The sequence below is a fragment of the Antechinus flavipes genome, chromosome 5 (assembly GCF_016432865.1).
Source record: "Antechinus flavipes isolate AdamAnt ecotype Samford, QLD, Australia chromosome 5, AdamAnt_v2, whole genome shotgun sequence".
Classification (NCBI taxonomy): Eukaryota; Metazoa; Chordata; class Mammalia; order Dasyuromorphia; family Dasyuridae; genus Antechinus; species Antechinus flavipes.
The window spans coordinates 189,038,355-189,063,441 of NC_067402.1; the positions used below are offsets into that span (position 1 = coordinate 189,038,355).

Consider the following 25,087-nt stretch of genomic DNA (forward strand, 5'->3'; position numbering starts at 1 on the left):
AGCCTACCCTTCCGCCCAATGCAGGCTGAGGCTGGATTATTTCTTTGTAGGTAGGGAAAAAAATGGAAATGGCAAAAATGGTTTTTTTTTATAAAAAGTTTATACAAAGGAAATCATTATTAAGGGAAAAAAAGAGCATTTTTCTGTTAAAGAGTAGCATTTTTTTTAAGGCCTTTTAGAGATATTACATAAACATTTTATAGGCTGGGTGGGGCTCCTCGTGGGCTTGGAGACTCATTTGTCTCCCTCTGCTGGTCAAATTCTGCCAACTTTCTTTATACTCGAAAGCTTTCAGACTGCAAAATATGGAAGGTGAACATGGACGACATTGTTTGCCTAGAGGCTGCATTCTTTTTATGTATATTTTATTCCCCTTAATTTACGTACAACTTTGATTTTTACAGTGAAGCACAGATCTATTTCTTCTGCCGCATTGTATGCTGTACAAGAGAGTAATTAAAAATTAACTATTTAAAATTTACCCAGAAATCCCAACACACTTGGATATCTCAAATAAAAAACAAAGGAAATTGCTCAGTAAACCTCTGGGGAAAATGCCACAGAGGAAGGTCCGGAATAGAGATGTTTTTGTAAGCAACACGAAAGAGCCATTGCTTTGATGTTACGATTATAGATTTGGGTAGGAGAACCTTTACAATACAATAGGAAATAATATAAAAAGTAAGGAACCTTTAGATTGGCAGTATTCAGTTTTGTTATTTAGATAAATCTTTCAGAGTTATCTGGGGACTGATGTCAGAATTTATAAAATGTCAGGGGAGGGAGCTTGGTAGGGTCAAAAAGATCACCAGCCTCAGGGGAAGTACACTTGAATTTCAATTAGTTTAGATTTTAAAGACACTGTATAGAAGAGACCAGTAAGAAGGTGAATATTATGGTGTTGATGAGGTCCTGGAATATCCAGATACAGAATAGCTGAGAAAGTCTGATTCACTGTAAACAATCTGTAAACCTAGCTCCTCCCTGAGGCAAGCAGGGAGGAGCACTGATGAGATTATAAATTCCCTGAGGCAAGCAGGGAGGAGCACTGATGAGATTATAAATTCCCTGAGGCAAGCAGGGAGGAGCACTGAAAGGATCTTCATAATCCGTGAGGCAAGCAGGGAGGAGCACTGAAAGGATCATCATAATCCATGAGGCAAGCAAGGAGGAGCACTCATGAGATTATAAATTCCCTGAGGCAAGCAGGAAGGAGCACTGAGAGCACCAGCATAATCCATGAGGCAAACTTGGAGGATCACTGTTAGGATCATCATATCCTGGAGGCAAGCAGGGAGAATACTGATAAGATTATAAACTCCCTGAGGCAAGGGGTGGGTAGGGAGGGTGGGATTGGGGGAGGGGTGAAGAGCACTAATAAGATCATAATGCTCCCTGAGGCAAGCGGGGAGGAGCACAGATAGGATCATCTCAGCCTAAACTGGGCCTTTTGTGTTTATGTAGGCCTTTTGTTCAAGTGGATTTTTGCTTATAGTTCCATCACAGGAGGAGGTTTCTGGTAGTCTCACCTTTGCTGTAACCAATCAGAAAACCCAGGTTATGATGTCAAACCCCAGAAGTTATGGTTTCCCTATAAAAGGACTTAACTTTCTCGCTAGCTGTTAACCCCTTTAGCCCAGGATTAGTTAGTGAGCTAATTTCAGTTAGAATTTAGCTTGCCCTTAGCATCATAATAAAATCTTTGCTCTTTGATTTGGAGGCCTACATTCTTTTGAGACACCTTATGACCCCAGACTGTAATTCCAATATGCTTTTAGGTGGAACTCCATACCCCGTCATTTTGATGGGAAACCCCGTCATTTTGATGGGAAACCCCATCATTTTTGTGGCCCTATAAAGGAAAGAATCTGATGTGCACCCAGGAACCTCAACAGGGTTTTAGGATTTTTGATGATAGTGGAGCTAATTAATCTCTTTCTTTTCAAGGTTCTCTTATCAACCATCTAGTCACTCCTCTCTTTCCTTTGCTGAATTCATATCCACAAACATACTTGATTGACCATCTGTATCTGAAAATGCTCTGTCTTGGACCCTGAAGCAGGTATGTAGTAGAGTGGATTAGAACACTGGTCCTAGAGTTAGAAAGTCCTGAGTTCAAATTTGACCTCAGCCATTTACTAGGTATGCAACCCTGACAATTCATTTTACCTCTTTCTGCCTCCATTTTCTCAACTGTAAAATGGGGCAAATAATAGCACTTAATTTGCAGGATTGTTGTGAGGATCATATGAGATAATGTTTGTAAAGTGTTTAACACGATATCTGGCTTATAGTAAATGCTTAATAAAGGTTTATTTCCTTCCTTCCAATTCATTATCTTTCTCTTCAAATCTCACCCTTTTCCTACCTTACCTATTACTGTGGAGAGTTGTTATCTTTGATTTCTCACTTGTACTCAATCCTATATTCAATCTGCTGTCCTGTTCTGTGTTGTATATTCTATATTCTATATTCTCTCTCTCTCTCTCTCTCTCTTTCTCTCTCTCTCTCTCTCTTCTCTCTCTCTCTCTCTCTCTCTCTCTCTCTCTCTCTCTCTCTCTCTCTCTCTCTCTCTCTCTCTCTCTCTCTCTCTCTCTCTCTCTCTCTCTCTCTCTCTCTCTCTCCTCTTCTCTCTGACATAGCACCTAGTGCAAACACTTATCACCTCATTTCTGGATTCTTTCAGTAAATCTTTTGGCTGCCCTCATGAAAATATTTCATGATAAATCCAATGTCTTTCATTCACCTGTTGGATTAAATGTAAATTACTCTATTTGCTTGTAAAGTCCTTCCTATCCTTCTAGTTTTCTTACACTTTACTCCTCTCTACATATTCATTGATCCAGTGATACTTAACTTGCTAACACATGACAATGGGGACTCTGTGATGTACCTTTTACTAGTAGGCAAGATAAATGGCACAGCAATAAACCTGGAGTCAAGAAGACAAGTTCAAATCTGGCTTTAGATACTCATTAACTGGGCAAGTCACTTACTCTCTGTTTACCTCAGTTTCCTTATCTGTAAAATGGAGATCATAAAATGACACATTCTTGGCAGGATTGTTGGGAGGATCAAACGAAATAGAACAGAGTGTTCCAAAGATCTTAGTACAGTTTTTATCTTTAACAGCTTTAAACTACACAAAGACTTTTAGAAGCATGAAGACTTCAAAGAAGCTAGAGAAACAATGATATAAAGCTGAGGAATGAGAACATTTAAGATGTGGGATAACTAGTAATAATGGCAACTAGCATTTGTATAGAGCTTTAAAGTTTTCAAATCAATTTAAAAGCAAAGTATACCAAAAGTTTTAGCTTTAACAACTTTGAATTTCTTTAAGACTTTTGGAACACCTTGTATTTGTAAAGTGATTTTCAAACTTTAGAATGTTATATGAGTGCTAGCTATTATTATTACTACCATCCCCCATGCCTAGAATGCTTTTATTTTTCATCTCTGTCTTCATGATTCCTTGGCTTCCTTCAAGTTTCAATTTAAATGACATCTTCTGAAAAAGATCTTTTCTAATTTTTTCAATGTTAGTGCTTTTCTTCTGAGATTACCTCCAATTGACCTCCACACACACACACACACACACACACACACACACACACACACACATTCACACACATAAATATGTGTACTTGTTAGCATGTTAGAGCTTCTTGAGAGTATGACTGTCTTTTGTCTTTCATTATGTCCTCAACCCATAGCACAGTGTCTTCATGGGTAGGCACTTAATAAATGCTAATTGATGGCTGACTCATTACACGTCTGGAGCAAAAAAAAAAAAAAAAAAAAAAGGATTTGTAGAGGTCCAATTCACAGATAATAATGATGCAAAACGGAGTAACACCTTTTAGTTGTCTGAGGTCAGAACTGCTAGGTTGACCTTATAGCTCAGATCTGCTATTGGAATAAGATGAGATGCTCATAGGTCATTCAGTAAATAGAGCTTTACTAGCTTAGGAAGGATATGGCACTTAACTCAGGTAGAAGTGTGCTTTATTCCCTTATCTCTATAAGAAATGTGTGTGATCAATAAAGCAAAGTAGGGTGACTCACTTGACTTTTAATTAGCTTGAAATGTAAAGAACAAAGGAATAAGCATTTATATAGAGCTATGTGTTAGACATTTTTTAATTGAAGCTTTTTATTTTCAAAACATACAAGGATAATTTTTCACCACTGACCCTTGCAAAATCTTGTGTTCCAATTTTTCCCCTTCCCTCCACTCCCTCCCCTAGATGGCAAATAATCCAATATATGTTAAACATGATAAAAAATATATGAAAATCCAATATAGGCATACATATTCATGCAATTATCTTGCTGTACAGAAAAATCAGGGGAAAAAATGAGAAAGAAAATAAAATTCAAGCAATCAACAACAAAAGAAATTAAAATGCTATGTTGTGATCCACACTCAGTTTCCACAGACTTCTCTGGATATAGATGGCTCTCCTTATCATAAGATCATTGGAACTTAATCATCTTACTGTTGAGAAGAACTATCTCCATCAGAATTGATCGTCGTATAGTCTTGTTGATGCTGTGTATAATGATCTCCTAGTTCTGCTCATTTCACTTAGCATCAGTTCATGTCAGTCTCTCCAGACCTCTCTGAAATCATCCTACTGGTCGTTTCTTACAGAGCGATAATATTCCATAGCATTATATACTACAATTTACTCAGCCAATCTCCAAATGATGGGCATCCACTCAGTTTCCAGTTCTTTGCCACTCCAAAAAGGGCTGCCACAAACATTTTTATACTTATGGGTCCCTTTTCCTTCTTTAGTATCTCTTTGGGATGTAAGCTCAGTGGAAACACTGCTGGATCAAAGGGTATGCACAGTTTGATAACCTTTGAGTATAGTTCCAAATTGCTCTCCAGAATGGTTGGATCAGTTCACAATTCCACCAACAATGTATTAGTGACCAGTTTTCCCATATCCCCTCCAACATTTTAGATACTTTAAAAAAAAAAAAACAAAATTCTTCATTTGATCCTCACAACAATCTTGTGAAGTAGATGCCTACTATTACCCCTAATTTATGGTTAAGGAAACTGAGGCAAACAGAAACTAAGTGACTTGCCCAGAGTCAAATAGCTAGTAAGTGTCTGAGATTGTATTTTGAACTTAGAACTTCCTGATTTCAGTCCCATTGTTCTATCAACTGTACCACTAGTTCTCCTAAGGAGTCAATCTCTTACTCCTTGACTGTGGACCACTTTTGTGCCTTTAGCTGATCAGAGAGCAACATCAATGGCATCTGAGTCCATCAGGAAGCTATATTAACAGTGGCTTGAGTCTTAGACTTGAGTCTATCAATTTCTGTGGATAACTTTCTTGTCTTTTAGGGAAGAATATTCTAACTTATATAATGAGAATAGGGACAGTCCCTGGTAGATGTTGATCCTATCACACTGCCCCTTGGTTGCTAGGTCTTAATAAATGGTCTTCTAGAAGACCTTCCACCAATTAAGTGACTTTAGGATTATGACATGATGGTGATGGACATGCTATTAAAACAATTATATATGGGAGAAATTTTGGGCAAAATTCCCACATTGTTCTGATCCCAAAGTGGATTTAACTGACCTCTTGTCCTTAGGAAGTGCTCAAGAAATGATATGGAGACCTGGTTTTAGTTAAAATAAGCAAAAGCTCATCTATCAGAATAATGATTTTGTTCAACTTTTTGTAATTCACTGCAAGCTGTTGCCATTTACATTCCTCATAGGCCATATATATATATGGGGGATCAGTATAGCAAAGTAGTCTGCCCTCCTGCATCTCCATTAATGGAAGAAGCATCTTTTCACCCTAACCTCTGGGGACCTGAGATTGTTTAGTACAAACTACCCAGATTGCCTCAGGCAACACAAGAATTTTCACTTAGTTCTCCTACAACAATAAGACAAAAGAACTTGTACTGGTCCCAACTTCCAAGAACTTATCAGGGCCATCTACACAATATACTCATCTGGATTAGCTGCTATAACTGTGATCTAGATGAAGTAGTCCACTTAAATTCCTCCTAAAGGAATCTCATTTGGAAATTGGGTTGCCTCTATGTATGTACCTTTTAGACATTCTGATGACATAATAACCTAATTTTCAGCATCTAGTATTACTGATATATTTTGCACTCAGGTATATGACCTTTAGTCTCTTCATAGTCCTATAGCAATGGAGAGTTTCTGGGGAATCTTGAGATTGATCTTGTTGAAGGCCCACACATATAAAATTTCCTTAAGAGTAGATTAAAAGACTTATGTGACTCAGGACTGCAAGGCTAAGTTAGAGCTCTTAAGAATGGCTTAAACTCAAGTGGAACAGAAGGATCCTTATAGTCATCCTAGATTTCACAGTCCAGTTTTACTGGAAATCCATAGGCCAACTATTGATTGCTTTCTCATAAATCCCATGTTTCAGGAGCTTCAACAAAATCTCCCTTTGCCTACTTGGTGATTTTTGTACCTCTTCTCATCATCTCTAGAGCACCCATTTGTACAGACATTTGTATTTACCCAAATAGCTGCTGCTATTCCTATCTTATATTTAAATATCTTCAGTTGATTTGCCCTCTTATTTATGATTGTATGTATTAGAAGAGAATACTAGATAAAGCCTGAGCTATTCTGATGTGAGTCCATCTTGAGAGGGGAATCTAATTGAGGACTAAAGGCCTGGAAGCCTTACAAAATTAAGTCTGCCAAGTTCTGAGATAATTTGAGAAGTCTGGATATTGCAAATAGTGAACAGTTTTGGACTAACTCCTGCATCTCTATTAGAAGGCAGTGGGCAAGGTGGGGGAGGAATTTTTCTCTCTTTTTCTCTCACCCTCACTGGCCATGGCGTCATGTGATTGAGCTACTTGCTCAGCAGGTGACACTACACAAAGCAGGAAACAGAGAGAAATAAAAATATAGTGTTCAGTTCAGGAAACAGCTTCAAGGAACATGACTCCTGGCAGTAGAGAAGAGAGCCAACTATTGATTAAAAAGAGAACTAGCCTTGGCCAAATTGAGCAAAGAAGAATAGTCCCAGATAGTCTAACAAGAATTATGTATTTTTGGGAGGAGCAGTGTGAGGACACCACAGAAAGAAAGTACTTTGCAGCCATGTAGTACCTTGGCCACACATTTGTTACATTTGTACTTCACCATCATTATACTCTAAGTTTTTGTCCCCTTTTCTCACAGAAGCTATGTGTATTTAAGGAAAAGTAAGCTAAAAAAAAAAAAAAAAAAAAAAGTAAACTCTAGGTTTGTCAGGGAATGTTTTATAACTATAACTATAACTATAACTATATATACATTATTTAATTTCTTAGCAAATAGTTGATTTTGTTTTGAGCTAATTTTATCTATTAATTAAAATTCAGCACAATGTAGGGGACATTAGTTTGAGAATTGCAGGTCTATCCTATACATTAAAGTCTTAATTTCTTGGGAACCACCTACAAACTTTTGGGTATTAATAAAACTTGAAGGGAGGTAGCCCCCCAAAATACATAATACACTTAATGAATATAACAAACCTGCTTCTCAGTTCTGAACTATTATATTACCTCAGTATCTCAATTAATAATAATTTCAGGATAGAGAGAGGCAACTGGTGAACAGGCTATTGTTGATAACAATTTTTTTCCTCTTCCCTCATGTGCAGCTAGGGATCCTATGCTTTCTTTGGGGCAAAAAGCCCCTGGACATGAGGAGGGAATCTAGATCAGAATGCAGGCCTTATGGAACATCCTTCCTGTTCAGTTCAGAGACACAGAGAAATGATACTCTTTTTTTCATCTTGTTCTTGAGCCTGAGAACTTTTGGAAGAGCCCTATGGTTACCATCAGTGATTCAGAATATTGCTGACTACTGCTACTTCCTTGACACTCAAGATGCTATTTACTTATGATGGAAACTTCTCTGAGACCATTGCTCTCAAAGGGAAATCAGACCAGTCTCAAGATCAGGGATGTGAATGGCTAATGAGAGAAACAGCTACATGCAAAGTAAGTAGATTTTGAGCCTGCAGTCAGGAAGACCCAAGTTCAAATCTGGCTTCAGTCACTTAATAGCTGTGTGACTCTGGATAAGATTATTTAATTCTGCTTTCTTCAGTTTCCTTATCTGCAAAATGAGCTGGAAAAGAAAATGGAAGATCACTTTAGTATCTTTCCCAGGAAAACCCCAAATAAGGTCATGAAGAATTGGACATGACTGAAATGATTATACAGCTTCAGTGGGAGAGAAATGGGGATGCTGGATAGGGAAGAGGCAGAGTGAGCTATCTTTCCTGTTTTTCCACTTTTTCTTCTTAGCTTGCAGAGATGACTTTATGTGGGTTCCAGATATACAATCCTTTTTTTTCCCCTCATCTTTTCCATGACCTTGGGCAAGAAAAAGGGGAAATTAACAATGTCTCTTTGATACCCTAATAGGGAACCCTCTCCTAGAGCACCCTGAGAGGAACATTTGAGAAGAAAGAAGTGCTTCATGAAGGGGACAGTTAATAATTTTCCCTGCAATGTTGCTATGCTTAATGAATGATGTGGTTATAGAAAGCAAGAAAGAAAGTCAGTTGCCTGTGTTACATAAATACAGGGCAGTGGTCAACAAACTTTTTGGATCATGTACTTTTAAGAGGAAAAAACCGTTTTTGAGCACTGCTTCTTGGGAGAGTCATAATAAATTAGAATGGAAATGCCTTGGAGAGACTTTGAAGAATGTGCAGACATTATGTAACTGGTTCTAGTCTGCTACCATGTGGTGAATGAGAGTCTCTTTTATTAGCTACAGTTGTGGGGAACTGAAACTCTCTCAGGTACCGTCAAAAGTCCTCAGTTGGCCTCGACCTCTCTCTTAGTGTTGAACCTTTTCTCTTGGTTTGATTTCTTTATTGATGATTTATTGGTATCTTTATTGATACATATGATTTTTTAAATATATTGATCATATAGTAAAAGACTAATTCAGGGGACCGTCTCTTTTTTCCTTTTAAGGTCACCATCTAACCTCATGGATGTGAGCCCTGATTCTCTTCCTCAGAACTTGTTTTTACATTTTAGTTAAATTTAGAGGCTAGGACTTCACAGGTTTTAAAAGATCAGAAGACTAAACCAGTTAGAAGTCTTACAGTATGAAAGTTTGGGAAACTGAGAGTTCAGGAGTCTTGAGATGGGTTGTACCCAGAGGATGGGGATAATGGTCAAGTAGTGATCTTTGACTTTTTGGGATCCGTCCCAGGGACAAATTATCCAGCATGATGCATTCAGAAATTAAGTGGAAATAATATTGTGTAGTATTATAAGAATTCACTCTACACCCTGGCCCCCTAAAAGTGGTATAGGAAAGGATTTGCCTGGAAATTAGGAGGAAAAAGCTGTCTATATTTCTATTCCTTCTTTATTCTTGAAGTGAATAGTCTTTCCAGAAGCTAATTGATGTTAAATGGTCAAACAAAATTGAGGTGTTAGTCATTGTTGCTTAAAAGAGGGGAAACATACTTAAAATAGAGGCTTGAACCAATAATGTTATTGGCTCCATAATAATGTTAGTATGAAAGAAATGTAACCAGCCTGATTCTGGGATAGTGAGCCAAAAAAAAATCAGAAAATAAAGCAATTGGCAATATTGCTAATTAGGAAATTCACATTGAACTTCCCCTTGCCACCAACCTTATAATTGCTAGTAAAATGGCCAGGTTTGTGTCAGTTTTCTTGTCAAGAATTTCCCTCTTCAGTGCAGAAATATTCCCTGTGACTAGCCAGCTCCAATCAAAACAGATCCAGAACCTCCTACCTTTCAAATTCACAAGATCTCTTTCAAGTCTGAACAGGTCCATCTAGGAATATGGATTCACCTAAGATTAGGGAAAAAACAACACCTAAAGAGACAAAACCAGTCAGTGGCACTGACTAGTCTAGGCTGGACATGTGCTCACAGCTGCTTGGAGGCTCAGAGAGGCCCTTTCCCCTTCCCCCACCCAACTCTTTGAAACATCTCCAGGCCTAACATGCTTTACACACCGAAAAAAGAGAGTCAAAGGGGCTGGTTGATCTTTTTTGTACATTCACGTAGTTCACTACTCTAGCTCAGTAGTGGATTAGGAGACTGCATCATCTTGTGATATAAATCCCTTGATATGATAAGTCCTATGTACCTGGAAGGTGTCCCCAAAGCTCCAGCGCAGTCCACTATACCATAGTAGGCAACTCTAATTATATTCTACTGTTTTATGCATATGATTATTAAGTTAGAATTAATTTACACATACATCACTGCACTGATAATTATGTACACCTGAAAATTTACACAAAATAAAACTTTTAAAAATATGGGATAAAAAATAATAATAATCGATCTGTACTTGGTAGAGAATCACTGGAGTTTATTGAATAAAGTACTGACTTTGCTAATTTAGGGGAGGATGGCTTGAGAGGGAGACAGATTTGAGGCAAAAAGACCAATTATGAGGGTATTGCAATAGTCCAGATGATACGTGATGTCCTAAACTGGAGCTGTGACTATGTGAATAGAGAGGAAGGGATAGTTGTTAGAGATCTTGAGGAAGTGGAAACAAAATGTGGCAACTCTTTGGATATGTGGGATGGGGGAAAGTGAAGCGTCAAAAATTACAATGAAATTGTGAGACTGAATGATTGGAAAGATACTGATGTCCTTGTAATGGGTAACTTTAGAAGTAATTTGAGTTTTGGGAGGAAGATAATATAATAAAGTTAACTATGCAGATCATACTCCATCTGTGCAAGTTCATCTTGTATGACTAACTCTGCCCCAAGCAGGCAATGTGTGCGTGCTCCTAGAAGGGGAATTTTTTTTTTTTTTCAGTGCATATATCAGAATTCTTGATAGGACTACTGGGCTGGGGAATTGAGTATGGTGTTCTTCACTGGGCAAATTATATAGTAATGGTTTATTAATGATAAAATCATCCTGTGGATTTGTATAAAGTAGTATATGGGTTACTATTGTTGTTGAAGTGACTTGCCCTATTTGGAATACCCACCAAGTACACACTCTGTATATAACATTTTACTGTTGTATAGTGTATAAAATAGAACATAGTTAAGGGGATAATAGGAATTATAAGCAAGAATTTTTCAGGGTCTAAAGAAGGAAAGATTCTATTTGGGGCAATTAAGGAATTACTTTCTTTTGAGTTAGGCTGTAGGATTTCATCTGGTTGAAAATGGGATGAAAGATATGTAATGTAGTGCCAGTGGGAAAAGAGGAAGGGAAAGTAATGTGAGAATATTGTCCTTTCTGTCAGTGGTCATTTTTTAAAATACAGCAAATTCCTCCTGCTGCCAGCTATTCCCATTGAGGGTCCCAGAAGCTTCTAACATCTTAAATTTACAAGGCTGCCCACAAGACTAGGAATGTAGAGCAACACCCACATCTGTTAAAGGAAGGAAACAAAGCAAAACAAAATAGCACAAAATCACACTTATCTAGTCCAGTACATGTGCTCTGTCGTTTCTGCTAAGTAGCAACAGCCATTTTTGCATAAAGAAGGTCTCTCTCAGATTAAAGGGAGTCATATTTAAATGCAAATAAATAAAGAACAGTTAAGTTTTGGATAGTTTTTTGGAAATGACAACATATCTGAATCAATCCTCAATCCTACAATTGTATATGAATATAGCCAGGCAATGGCATGAGGCATCCTGATAGTGAGAGAATGCAAACCAAGGCAGCTCCCTGGAATTTTAGGATAACTTAGCAAGTGTACTGAAGAAACGATTTGAGTTTTTTGTTTATTTTAATTTAGCTTCTGTGAGACCAACCAGAATTGGTTGGTCCTGAAGCCCCCTCCACACACACAACACACACATACACAGAGTGAGGTTGATGTGGGAAAGCTTGCTTTCTAGATTCCCACCCTCTCCTAGTTAATAATGTAAATTGCCCTTTAACTCACAAATCCTGGTCCCTTTGAATTCCAATAGAAGATGCGGACCTGTCCCAGCCCCACCCGGATCTGAGTCGACTTTGGGGCTACACCTAAAAGCCCCTTGAGCTAAGTCTCCTATTATAAAAAGGCCCCGCTGGGAACCTGAAAAACTCTTTGCAGAGATTCCAAACATGGCTACCATGTGAGGACCCTCTGTCCACTGGACCCTTTGTCCAGTGCCCTTCTTATTTTTATCTTCACCTAATAATAAACCTCTTTTATCAGTCTAGTTTTCCGGGCCAATAAATGCTTTTATTGGGAACTCGCGCCACTACTAGACCCCCCTTGTGCCGAATCTGTACCCCAAACCTGCCACTAGACCTTAACCCTAATTTCATTTAGGTACCCCAAATTTAGACCTCAACAAGGTGAGAGTGAGAAGGTTAAAATGTATAACTCATAGTTTAAAAAAGAGAGTGTAAACTTCTTAAACTTGAAACAACATCCCAGTTGCCCTCACCAAATTAATTGGTGCACAATTAGAACATTTGTCCACAGATGATTAATCATTTCTAGTGCCTTTTCCAGTGATTTACACCAAAGAATCACAACAAAGATCATGACAAAATTCTGGTTGACCTCACAAATACCAGATTAAAATAAACAAAACTCAAATAGTTTCTTCAGCATATTTGTTAGATGATCTTAAAATCCTTTGGTTTTCATTCTCTCACTGTCAGGATCCCTTTTGCCATCCCTCCATTGCTTCACTGTGATCATGGAGGATTAATTCAGCTGCATGCTTTTTCCCCAGAAAGTCATTCAAAAACAAACTGCTTTTCCTCCATTCACATACAAATTTAACTTCTTCAAACTTGTAGGGGCCTTATTTCAGGAAACGCCCATGGAAGCAATTAGGTGACTATGACTATTAGCAATACAAAGACCTCCAAAATGGGAAAGCAAATTGTATTCTTCCTTATTTGCCATTTTGTAGCAACAAATTTCTTTTATTTTGCCACAAATTCAATTCTTCCTGGCTACTTCAGTAAATTGAACTAAATTGATTTTTGGGTAAATCCCCACCTGGAACTTGGAGAGGGCATTAATTGTACCAGGTTGAAAGACTCAGGCACAACCCAGCTGGAGGTCCTAAAAGACACTTTTCCACAATTATCTTCAATGTGTAGTTCTAAAGGACACTGAGCATACTTAAGTTGATCTGTTATCAATGAATGGCCATAGGCAATTGATTCTTTAATCTTCAAGTGACAAAGGAAACACTTTACCATAAGTAGGTGATATTTCTAGAGATAATGTCAAAAGAACCTTCAGCACAGCGACCTTCCCCTTAAGTGACTATCCCTTGCTTCATTATGTTCCATCCTGCAGAACTATGTCAATGATTTTAGGCTGAACAGCTCAGTTTCCTACTAGATTAGGTTCAAAATTGGAACTAAATGAGACACTTGTTGATCATTTAATGATTAGCAAAAAGATTTGCTTAGCTACTCATATCAGAAGAAGGATACCGTAAAAAAGAAAATTGCTAAAAGTATCTGTAGTTTTCAGCAGAAATCAAAGCTATCAATCATTATATTAAAAATGATTAATAATTAGAGAAATGAAAATTAAAACAACACTAAGGTTCCACCTCACACCAAATCAGATTTGCTAAGATGACAGAAAAGGAAAATGACAAATGCTGGAAGGTATGTGGAAAAATAGCTCCACTCTAGGTGGAGGTGTGAAGTGGTCCAACCATTCTCTATAAAAATTTGAATCTATGTCCATATGGCTGCAAAACTATGAATACTCTTTGACCCAGCAATCTCACTAGATCTGTATCCTAAAGAAATCCAAAAAGAAAAAAAAAAGAAAAAAAATCCATATATACAAAAACATTTATAGCACCAAATTGGAAACAGGGATTGCCTCTTAATTGGGAAATGACTGAGCAAGTATAGTTTGTGATGGAATACTATGCTGTAAGAAATGATGAACAAGAGTGTGAAAAACTAATGATCCATGATAATTCCAAAGGACAAATGCTTAAAACAAAACAAAAACAAAAAAAAACAAAAAAAAAACTATCAAACTCCAAAGAGAAAACTGATGAAATGTGAGAGCAGATTGAAGCATATTTTCCCTCACTTTTTTTTCTTGATTTTTTCCCACATGACTTATGTTTTGTATAACTTATACACACACACACACAGACACACACACACACACACACACACACATAAAATTGGTACCATTTCCTACCTTCTTAATAGTAGGGGAGGGGAAGGAGTGAGAATTCAGAATTGAAAGCAAAATTTTTTTAAAAAGTTAAAAAAGAATATCTGCAGTTGATTTACTTGTATTAAGGCTCCCTTGCCTAACTTGCCCATTATGATATATTACCCAAGTATTAGATTGGACTTGGAGCTGGTGTGTGTGTTTGTGTGTGTCTGTGTGTGTTTTGTAATTTAGCTATGTGGAAGATATGTCAACATTATGAGCTATTAGTCCCTTGAGTCAACTAAATCTCCATTATGTCTCAATGTCTTTTAAAGAAAAAGTAGCAAAACTTGCATGGAGAGAGGGGATGAGATAGTGATTCTACTATACTCTGAGACCTTAGTCAAATTATTACCTTTTAGGAATGAGTTTTTTTACCTGTATAAAGAGAAGGTTGGGCTAGCTCTAGTTGTGATTCTATGCACATAGTTTTAACTTAGGAGTAAGAACTTGAGAGTTGTGCTTGAAAAATAGAAGTGAAAGAAAGGATTATTAAATAAATAATTATTAATATTGGAGAGACACAAGATTTTTCCCTTTCTAAAATTTTATTCTCCACTAGTCCAAGCAGACATATAAAAGACATTGCTCATAATGAAATTCGTTTAACTTTCTACTCAATCTTGTGCAAACTATATCTAGTGGGGAAGTCCATTGTATTCTACTCAGATTTGGATGCATAAATTCTTTGACAAGCTTACCTAAGGGTAGGGTTGATTTGGAAATAAATGAAATGATCAAAGTCAAGTCCTCCAGTCTTTCATTAGAATAGGTGCATTTCTCATTAATTATAAGGTTGTGAGAAAAAAAGTGCAGACCATTAAGTAGCCTGAAAGAACTAGATATGTGCTAACTAGTTCAAGTATATTGGCCCTGTGACCTCACAATAAGAAGGTTATGCTACTTCACTGTCACTCAGTAAGTCGTTAATATCTTTTAATTTTTTCACTTATTCACTATCATATTTGCAAATCACTTTACATATATTATACCATTTGAAGCTCATGACAGTGCTGAAAAGGCAGACTGGCCAATGAGAACATGTGGAAAGTACTGCTGATGCAGTTTGCCAAGTGGAAAAGGCTGGGGATTCTGGGAGAGTTGTGTAATCCAAATGCCTTGGAGAGACTTTGGAACATGTATAAACATTCCATAATTGGTTCTGGTCAGGTGAATGGAAGGCGTTTTAAAATTTGCTGTAGAGGAATTTTAAAAGGGAATTAATCAGCTTCCATTCCTCTCTTTTTGTGGAATCTTTCTTTCTCTTTCACTGGATTTCCTTTTAAATGACTTCTTCCTGATACAACACATCTGGTAAAAGGCAATATTGTAAGGGGAGAAGCCTTCAGCTACTTCCCTAGCTAAGGCTAATATTTGGCATTCTGAATGTAGGCCCAAGTTCTTTGCTTGCCTTGAAGTTTGATTTTTTTGTTTTGGATTAAGGAGATCATCTAAAGCTTATGATTTTGAGAGTTTCCAAATATCAGGAGATAAAGCCATCCAAAAATACAGTCTGACAGACTAGTCCATGCCAGATTTTGAGCTAGCCCAAATCATGGGTCCTCTTCATTGATCCTCCAGCTGAAGGGGCCACATGCGATCTTTTTTTCCTCCCCTAACAAGTTGGGAGAAAAATTCAAGAAATTTCTCTTCCTGGCAAGTATGCTGAAATCTCCCTTTCTTCCCACAGTTTCCATAGGAACACTGCAATTCGGGAACATTGTATGTGAATTTCTTTCTTAGGCAGAGTGGATATGTACATATTTGCTTGCCATGTGCTTTGTGAGGAAAAAAAAGGAAAAAAATCTATCACTGTCCCTACAACTAGTACCGCTTGTTGGATCAGGAAAGTACACTTTACTCCAGTCTCTGACTTCTGTTCATGTAATTCTGTCACAAAATCTCTCTGACTAGTTCCTGAGGGGAATAGACTGTAAATGTATAAATGTCTTCCAGATAACTCTAAAGAACAACTCTTTTGGGCTGTGCTCTTCTCTATTTGAACAGGAAGAGGCAAAAAATTCTCTTTAAAAGCCATACTGATCTATCCTATAACATACAATGTATAGGATATCTCAAAAATGTATTTTTTGTCATTTTATGTCATTTTTTAAAAGTTTATCTTTTAAAATTTAATTAAAAAATAAATTTAGTTTTAGCTTCTAAATTAATGTAGTTCAGTTGATGAATAAATCTAATATATTTTATATGATTGAATGTTTAATAAATATTTGTCTTAAAAATTAAAATTTCCTGGGCACTTATCCTAATGAAATGTGCACTATATATATGCCTATAAACCTCACAAGAATGATGGCTCCTCTGACAAAAATCCATTCTCTTGATCTTGGAGGCAACCCTCATCACTGAAAATAGATTAGAAATTGTACTTGTCATCTAAACTAAGTACCAACAGGTATACATCCCTATTTTTTCAGTGGAGAAATAACCTTTGGATCCTAGAGAAAGGCTGTTGTTCTGTAAATTCATAAAAATGATCAAGGACTAGCCCTTCCCCTCCCCCATTCCCAACACACACAAACATATATACAGGCACATGCACATATTCATACACTAAAAGTAACAAAGACCTTCAGAAGGTAGAATTTTACAAATTGGTAAAAAAAAAATCAGTTGGGGAAGGAAGATTGAAAAAGTCTTTCTGCTCTGGGCTCTACAGTTCTATACATGTAGAAATAAGCATTTTATGAAGCTGTTGCCTGTGGGAAAAAACAGAAAGATGAACAACGAGGGAAATAGGATTAGAATATTCATTGATTTTAGTCCTTTTTTTTTTTAATGTCACATGAAGGTCAGAGTTCTTGCTCATGATCTCTAGGAGCGGCTACAATGACTACTTGTTATAAACAGGGGAGGGATGTCATGTAAGTAGTCTCAAGTTGGGGGTAGGAAATTTAACATAAAAGAAAAAAATAATATTTCCACATTCACAGCAGAATACAAACGAGGATTCCATAGGAAATGGATTCTGATATACAGAAAAAAAATGATGTAATAATTTTTACACTATGCTTTTAAAACTGTCCATTTGTCTTTGTTTCCTTTTAAACTTCCTTTTGTTCTTTTCTACTTATTTATTTTGGAGAGAGGGTAAAGTGACTTACCCAGGGTCACATGGCTACTAAATGCCTGAGGTAAACTCCAGACCTCCTGCTTCAGGGCTGGTGCCCTTAAAAAAAAAAAAAAAGTTACAATAGTCATTTTTGGGCATTGCTCTTGGTTACTCTTTTCCCCTCATTCTTTTTCCCCAATTAATAGCTGAGAGAAAGGAAGAGGGGGAAAACCAAACTGCCTGTAACAAATATGCATGGTCAAGTAATCCATATGATGGCCATTTCCAAAAAAGTATTCCTGCACCCTGTGTCTATCACTTCTCTGTCAGAAGATGAGTAACATGTATCATTATAAGTCCTTTGAAATCTTAGGTTAGTTATTGCATTGATCATAATTTTTAGGTCTTTCAAATTTTTTAAAAATAATGTTGCTATCTTTGTTTATATGAACTATTCTGGTTCTGCTTAGTTCACTCTGTGTTAGTTCATTCTAACTGACAACTTTTTGGAATTGTCACTTTCATCATTTCTTATGCTATAATAATAATACATCCAAATACTCTAATTTCTTAAGCTATTCCCTAGTTGTCTAAGAGGCAATCTAAGGCACCTCCTGAGATTCTAGTTCTCTTTCAGGATCAGGAAGGGCATTTTAGTTGTGGCTATTCCTCCCTACTATTTTCTTCCTGCTTAACCAGTATCCCATATCTCCACTTAATCCCCATTCCTATTTGTTTCACTGTTGATAGAGATTGTATGCTAGCCAACATAAACATAGCTTAAGGCTTGCAAATACACATTATCTCATCTGACATTCACAACAACCTGTGAAGTAGATGTTATTATCCATTCCCACTTTACAGAATGAAGGTACTGAAGCTGATGAGGATTTAGTGAATTGTTAAGAAAAACTAGTAAGTGTTTGGGACAGGATTTGAACACAGGTCTTTTTTATTCCAAATTCAGCATTCTATCCACTATGCCATCTCTCTCTCTTAGATATTGAGTTTGACATATATTTGATATATATTTTACACTAATCCTCTGTTTTCAATTTCAGATAAGAAAGAGGATAATCAGGTAGGTCTTCTCCTTGCTCCATTTTTCTCTTGCTTCATGTTTGTTCTCATATGCCCTGATAATGGGATATTATGTTTCTTCTTTCTTCACTAATGTTATTCTTCTTATCTCTTTTCTTCCTCCCTCCCTTTTTAAGGCTTTTCAACAAAACCAATCTACATCTAGGACCTCTATTTCTCTTGTTCCCTCAATATCCTTTGATGACATTTAGTTCTGATGGTACATTTTTTTCCCCCCCGATTGGTATTTTCTTTGGTTTACTCATTATTCCAGCTTTAGTTCCTCAGTTTGAGCTTTTCGGCAATGCCGGGCTCCACTGTCTGCTGGGTTTTTAGGTGGAGTGGTTGATGCTGTTAAGTCTCTGTTAATCTCTTAGGTTCCAGCATGGAAGGTGTTCCTGTACCTTTCAGGTTCAGATTGTTTAATTTTTGGGACCTTCTCTTGCATGTCAGAATGTTAGGATGTCATAGTCCCTGGATCTAAGTTGTCTCAATCCGAACACTGCATACTATCAGTGTTCCTGGGGCTTTTGACTATATGGGACTTTTTCAGGCTAAACCTCAATTCTTGATGTTGCTGGACATGGAGACTTGAAGTTTATACTTGCCTGATCTATTGGTTCCATGGGAGACTACTCTGTACTAACTTTGGCTTTGCTACCGGGGCTTTCTTTTTTATTGCTTTCTGGATTACTATTATTATTTGGTATAGTTCTGTAGCTGAAGAAGTCATTTATTGTCCTTTTTCTTTTAAAAAATTATTACTATTATTATTTTTACTGTCCTTTTTCACTGGAGTTCTTGATCTTTTTTTTTTTTTTTTTTTGGTTTAGTATCACCTTTTTTTTTTTTTTTTTTCTTTTTTTCTTTTTTTTTTTTTTTTTAGGTTCTTTGTAGGTCTTTGCTGGATTTGGTATGTGGGACTTGGGTGATCTGCCTTCTGTTCAGACAGGGCTATCTTATCTAGAAAAGTTCTCAGAATTCAATTTCAAATATATTATTTCATGTCACCCCTAAAAAAGTCAGGTTCATAGATCTACTAAATACTTTTCCAAAACTTCCTGCCTACTCAATTCTTGTTCATTTTCATTTTGCTTTTCAGGTCTTAGCTACTTTCTTTAGTACTCATATGTTTTTGGAGAAATAAGGCTCTTTCCTATTTGGATCTTAGATACATATTTCTGATTAAAACCACATGACCATTGTGGCAACTTATTATTATTTTTTAAATTAAAGCTTTTTATTCACAAAGCATATGCATGTGTAATTTTTCCAACATTGATCTCTGCATAACCCCTTGCCGCAAATTTTCCCCTTCTCCCCCCCCCACCTAGCAGGCAGTCCAATACATGCCAAATATGCTGAAATATGTGCCAGATCTAATATGTGTACACATATTCACACAGCTATCTGGTTGTGCAAGAAAAATCAGGTCAAGAAGGAAGAAAAAGAAAAACTGAGAAAAAAGAAACAAAATGCAAGCAAATAATAAGAGAGAGTGAGAATGCTATGTTGTGGTCTGTTCCCATAGTTCTCTTTCTGCATGTAGCAGATTCTCTTCATCACTACACAAGTGGAACTGGTCTGAATCATCTCATTGTGGAAGAGAGCCACGTCTGTCAGAATTGATTGTCATATAGTCTTGTTGCTGTGTACAGTGATCTCCTGGTTCTGCTCATTTCACTTAGCATCAGTTCACATAAGTCTCTCTATACTTCTCTAAAATCCTCCTGCTGGTCATTTCTTACAGAACAATAATGTTCCATAACATTCATATATCACAATTTATTCAGCCATTCTCCAACTGATGGTTATTCATTTAATTTCCGGTTTCTGGCCACTACAATCAGGGCTGCCACAAATATTTTTGCACATGTGGGTCTCTTTTCTCCTTTATGATCTCTTTAGGATATAAGCCCAATAGAAACATGTGGTATGCATAAATTAATAACTTTTTGAGCATAGTTCCAAACGTCTCTCCAGAATGGTTGGATGCATTCACAGTTCCACCAACAATGCATCAGTGTCCCAGTTTTCCCACATCATTGTGGCAACTTATATACTGCCTTGTAACTGAATACCAGAAACTTTTTTTTCTTTCTTTCTTTTTGTCAGAGACCTGACATTTTCCATTAACATATATTAAATATGAAAATAGCAATGATGACTCACCTTTTTTGCTTTAGAATTATAAAGCAATTTACTTATTCACAATTTACCCAGTGAAAGGCTCCCAGAAAAAAAAAAAGAGAGAGAAATAACATGGAGTTTGCTAGAAAATCAAGTAGTTCACCTTCTCTCGTCTTGCCTTTTTGCAGGGATATCCATATTCTACAGGATGACTCTAAATACTGCCTAACTAGCCCCTACAAAAAGAAAGGCTCAAAGTTCACTCTGTACCCCAATGATACTTTCTTTCCAGGTATATCCCTGAAACTTTTGGACTAAGATGGAAAGCTCACAAGATATAGCCAATCTCCACTGAAAATAAGAATGGATAAATGTAAAGAGAAAAAGAATGGAGCCCCGTTGTCCACAGATGAGAAGTGTCCCAGTTGCTTTCTTTCCAGAATACAGAAAGTAGTGAAAAAATCATAAGGTGACCAGGCCCTGACTTTTGAATATACCCTACCTTGGCCATGCACTCAATTAAGCAGGCTTATATTTGCAATATTTGGTGGAGCAAAAGCAGTTATAGAAAATCTGTGCATGTTCCAATAGCCACATCAGAAAGGTAATCTGGGATGTTCATAAGTACTGGGTTCACTGACCAGTTTCTGTTACATTCTAATAGGGAAGGATAATGCATAAAGGAAATTCTGGAGCAGTCTATCAACAAAGAGGCAATCTGGAAAATGAATTGATGATGTCTGTGGTTGCTCAGGAAATGATGATGTGGGCTAAGAATTCACCAGTTAGATAAAAGAGCTTATCTTTAGGGCTTTATCAAAGGTTGCAAAACTGCTAGTGAGAAGGTGAAGAAGATGAACTAAAGATAGTATCTGGGAGCTACCAGAACATCCCTAAATTAAATCTAGGTAGAACCAAGAGTATCTGGCCCAGATAAATGATGAGACTAGCAGAACACCACCAGGGGAAATTAAATGCTATTGCTGGGAGACTAGTGGAGAATATGGAGAATTAGTAGATCTGATTAGATCAATAAAGGAGCAATGTACCTGGCTGAGATGTCTGCAGTGAAAAGCAGATCTGAAAAAGCGTCATGAAGACCTCATTAGAACACAATCGTGCAGTGCTGTCCCTCTACAAATTCCCCATGGTGGGCCACCGGTGCACTGGTCATTTGAATATATAATCTGTTTTTCCAGACAACGCTGGATCATTTTATATGGGACTTGCCTAATTGGTGGGTATGTGTATGTGTATGTATAGATCGGTCCTGACAGCTCTCTCTGGAATTTTTCCCACTCCTCTCCAAGGGAGGCTGTGATTCCTGCCTGGAGATAAGAAGGGCCTTGAGGTTGGATAAATTGTTCTCTGTTCTCTAGAAGAGACATTGTATTACAAAGATATCTCTCTTGACTCCCTAAAAATTCTGGTCTAAAGTCATGATTGGTTCAAGAAAAAGGCTGCTAATTTTTCTTGTCTGTATCTCTTTGGGGGGAAGGAGGGGAAGGGTTGGGGTAGCCCTTATCTTATATTTACCAGTTTGATTTCTCCCTTATCTTATATTTACCAGTTTGATTTCTTCCTACCAAAAACAAAAGCCATCACAAATAGTAAATAGTGAGTAAACCCATTTATCTGAGGACATGACAAATAGAAATTGGAGTTGTACAAATGAGAATATAGCAGAAAATTCACAGAATAAATGAGATTTTGGTCTAGGAAAAGATAGCTTAAAACAAGAGAGAGGTACAGATTTTAGCCAAGGGAGATTCCCCAAAATCTATGGAAATCAAGGATATATTGAAACACTGATTTCCCTTAAATGTCTGTACCTTTCAAAATCTGTCTGTATGTCTTTGTAGTTCTCAAAGAGTTTGGTGCCATGCAAATTTTCTCTCTCAGAACAACAGCAAAAAGTGTTTTCTCTCTCCAGAGCTTTTTAACAATTCTACTCTCTCCAGGTATACAGAGTTGAGTCAGCATTCTTTCCACCAATTAGGAGACTTATGTAAACTATCCTAGGCTTAGCTGGAAAGCCGAAGTTATATATATTTGTGGGAGAGTCTATCCTAGGTTTATAGAAGAATGTTCTATTATGAAATTTTGGATTGTAATATTTTGTAAAAATCATTAAAAAAAAATCTTGATTTAAAAAAAATTCTTGCCTTTCTTGAGAAAACAAACATATCATTGGAGGCTCATGGAATATCATTTTAAATGGATGTGGACCTACAAAATAACTTGAATAGGAGGCAGTATTTTGGTGATTACGCATATGAGAGTGGGGACCCCAGGTGCTACTTAGAAAACATTTTACAAACATTGAGGCACTATGTAAATTCCATTTATTATTTTTTATTTGTATTTATAACATAATAACTTTGTAGGTCGCCATTTTACAAATAAGGGAAACTGAGTTCCAGCAAGTGTCTGATACTTTTTCTATTACATTGAATATCTGTAAAAATGATAGTAACTCATAATTATATAGCACTTTATTTCCACAGGATGCTTGTATAAACCATTGGAATTCTACTTCATTTTCTCTGCCTCTTTGGATTTCTCAAGAGCTGGAAGATTTGAATATAACAAGATGAGGTAGATTTTGAAATATTATCTGTGTTAAAGTATTATTCTAAAGTGCTTTGCTAATTTCCCCTAAGAGAGAAGACGATATAAAAATATACTAGCTTATCTTAATATCTTAAATGTCCCTTGGGCAGCAATACTGTTAAATGTTTAACAGGGAGTCCTCAGGGGGGAAAATACTCTCAGAGTCCACTTTTAAGGTTAATCTGCATCTATCACTCTCTTTAATCTTTTTTTTTTTTTTAAACAAAACAATTAATCAAGTCCTAATTTGCAACATTGTAGATTTCCAAGGGGCAAACACGCTGAAAATTTAATAATCTGAGGAGAAACTGGCTCCAGGGCACCTATGAGTCAGGGGGATTTGAGAGAATTTGACTATTTTAGAAGGAAGAGAAGTCAGTGGAAAAGGAAAAAATCACTACTCTCAGCTAGAGTACTAACCTGCAGGCTTCGAATAGCTATAGTGAATTTCGTCTAGCAATGGTTTTAATTGAGCTGGGAGACATTTTGTCCCTTTGTCTTTCTTCAAATTAGAATAACATGCCTAATACCTTCCCTGTTCCCCATCCTCTTGGATGCAAGGGGTAGAGTGGCCCAGGAAAACAGGTTGGAGAAGGTGGGATGAAAAGGATTTAAAAAAAAAAAAAAGAGTAGTGCTTGTCCCAATCTAAATGGTTTCCAGCTGGGAGAGGAGTAGGAGGGCTGTGCCCATTTTGCTTTTATGTATATAAACAGTGCAGTAGCATGCCTGAATTCATTAGGTATGTGGAGAGAGACAGAATTATTCAAAAGGGTAAGGGTTGAGCCAATATAAATGAAATAATTAATATTGTAAGTATTTATTTCTACCTTATTCATAAAATTCCGAAAGTCTCATCATGTGGAAGGAGAGGAAGCCATTTTCTGTTGCTGAAAGAAAAAAAATAAAACAAAACCCAAAGCAGCACCATTGGAAAGAGTAGTTTGGGCTTTGTTCACCCTCTGGTGGTCGAAAAGAATATTGTAACCTGCTGAAAGGTTGAGAGCCCTAACTGGTCCAGAGAAAGAGGCAACAACTCAAGGAGAGCCATGGCTCAGATAGCACACTCTTAGGTACTCCAGACTTCTTTGCATAAATTTTAATCAATCATTCAATGAAAAAATATTTATAAAGTGTCTCCTATGAACCACCACCGAGAGAGGTGTTTGGGATGCAAATGCAAAAGTGAGAATATTCCTGCCTTCAAGAAATTTACTTTCCATGAGAGTCATTTTTCGCTATAGTAAGGAGGGGTCACCAAGATGAAAAAGTGTCACTCACAAAAATACATTTTGCTTTCTGATCCTCAAAAAAAATTCCATTTTCCCACCTCTCCCCAAACAGAGTTGTTCTGAGGATGACTTCTCCCTAACTAATGCTTGAGACAGGGAGACTATTAGAAATTGGACTGTTTTTTGTATAGAGGCCAGATAATCTTCTGGAAGTGTTTTTTTTTTTTTTTTTCCATTTTTTCCTTCTTTCTATGCATTTTGTTTTCTTCTAATCTTCCCCTTCATCCTAAATATGGAGTACTGCAAAAATAAAAAAAATTTCGATTTTGGTTGAGGTTTCACAGTATTAACCCCAATTCTTTCCCATCCATTCCCTAATAAACTTCCTCATGTAGGAGTATCTGCAAGCCTACACAACCTGTGATAGGTAGACTGGAGGTATATGAATCAAATGTAAGAGACAGTATTCAGCTGAATAGCATAATTCTTGTCTATCTTTACTCCAAGTCTTCAGTGATATGTTATTTGTATGCTTCTTAAAAAATTGGGGTTTTTTCTGAGCTTGAAGGTAATAGAAGTCTATGACTAGGATTCATATAATTTGAAGGTCTTGTACAATGGGGGACCACCACAATGCTGGGCTGGACCACTGTAATACAGGATCTAATGAAAACTCTAATAAAAATATTTGTGATTTATAGATAGAAGACTGTTCATTCACATAACAGAACAGCTATTTAATTAG

General features: G+C 36.8%; 1 long non-coding RNA gene across 1 annotated transcript; it reads left to right on the plus strand.

Moving 5' to 3' along the window:
- The first annotated feature begins 1,401 nt into the window (after positions 1 to 1,401).
- Positions 1,402 to 22,883, plus strand: LOC127564706 (uncharacterized). Its single transcript, XR_007954340.1, has 3 exons — positions 1,402 to 2,062; positions 18,351 to 18,370; positions 20,688 to 22,883. It is a non-coding gene; the product is annotated as an uncharacterized LOC127564706 (long non-coding RNA).
- The last annotated feature ends 2,204 nt before the right edge of the window (positions 22,884 to 25,087 follow it).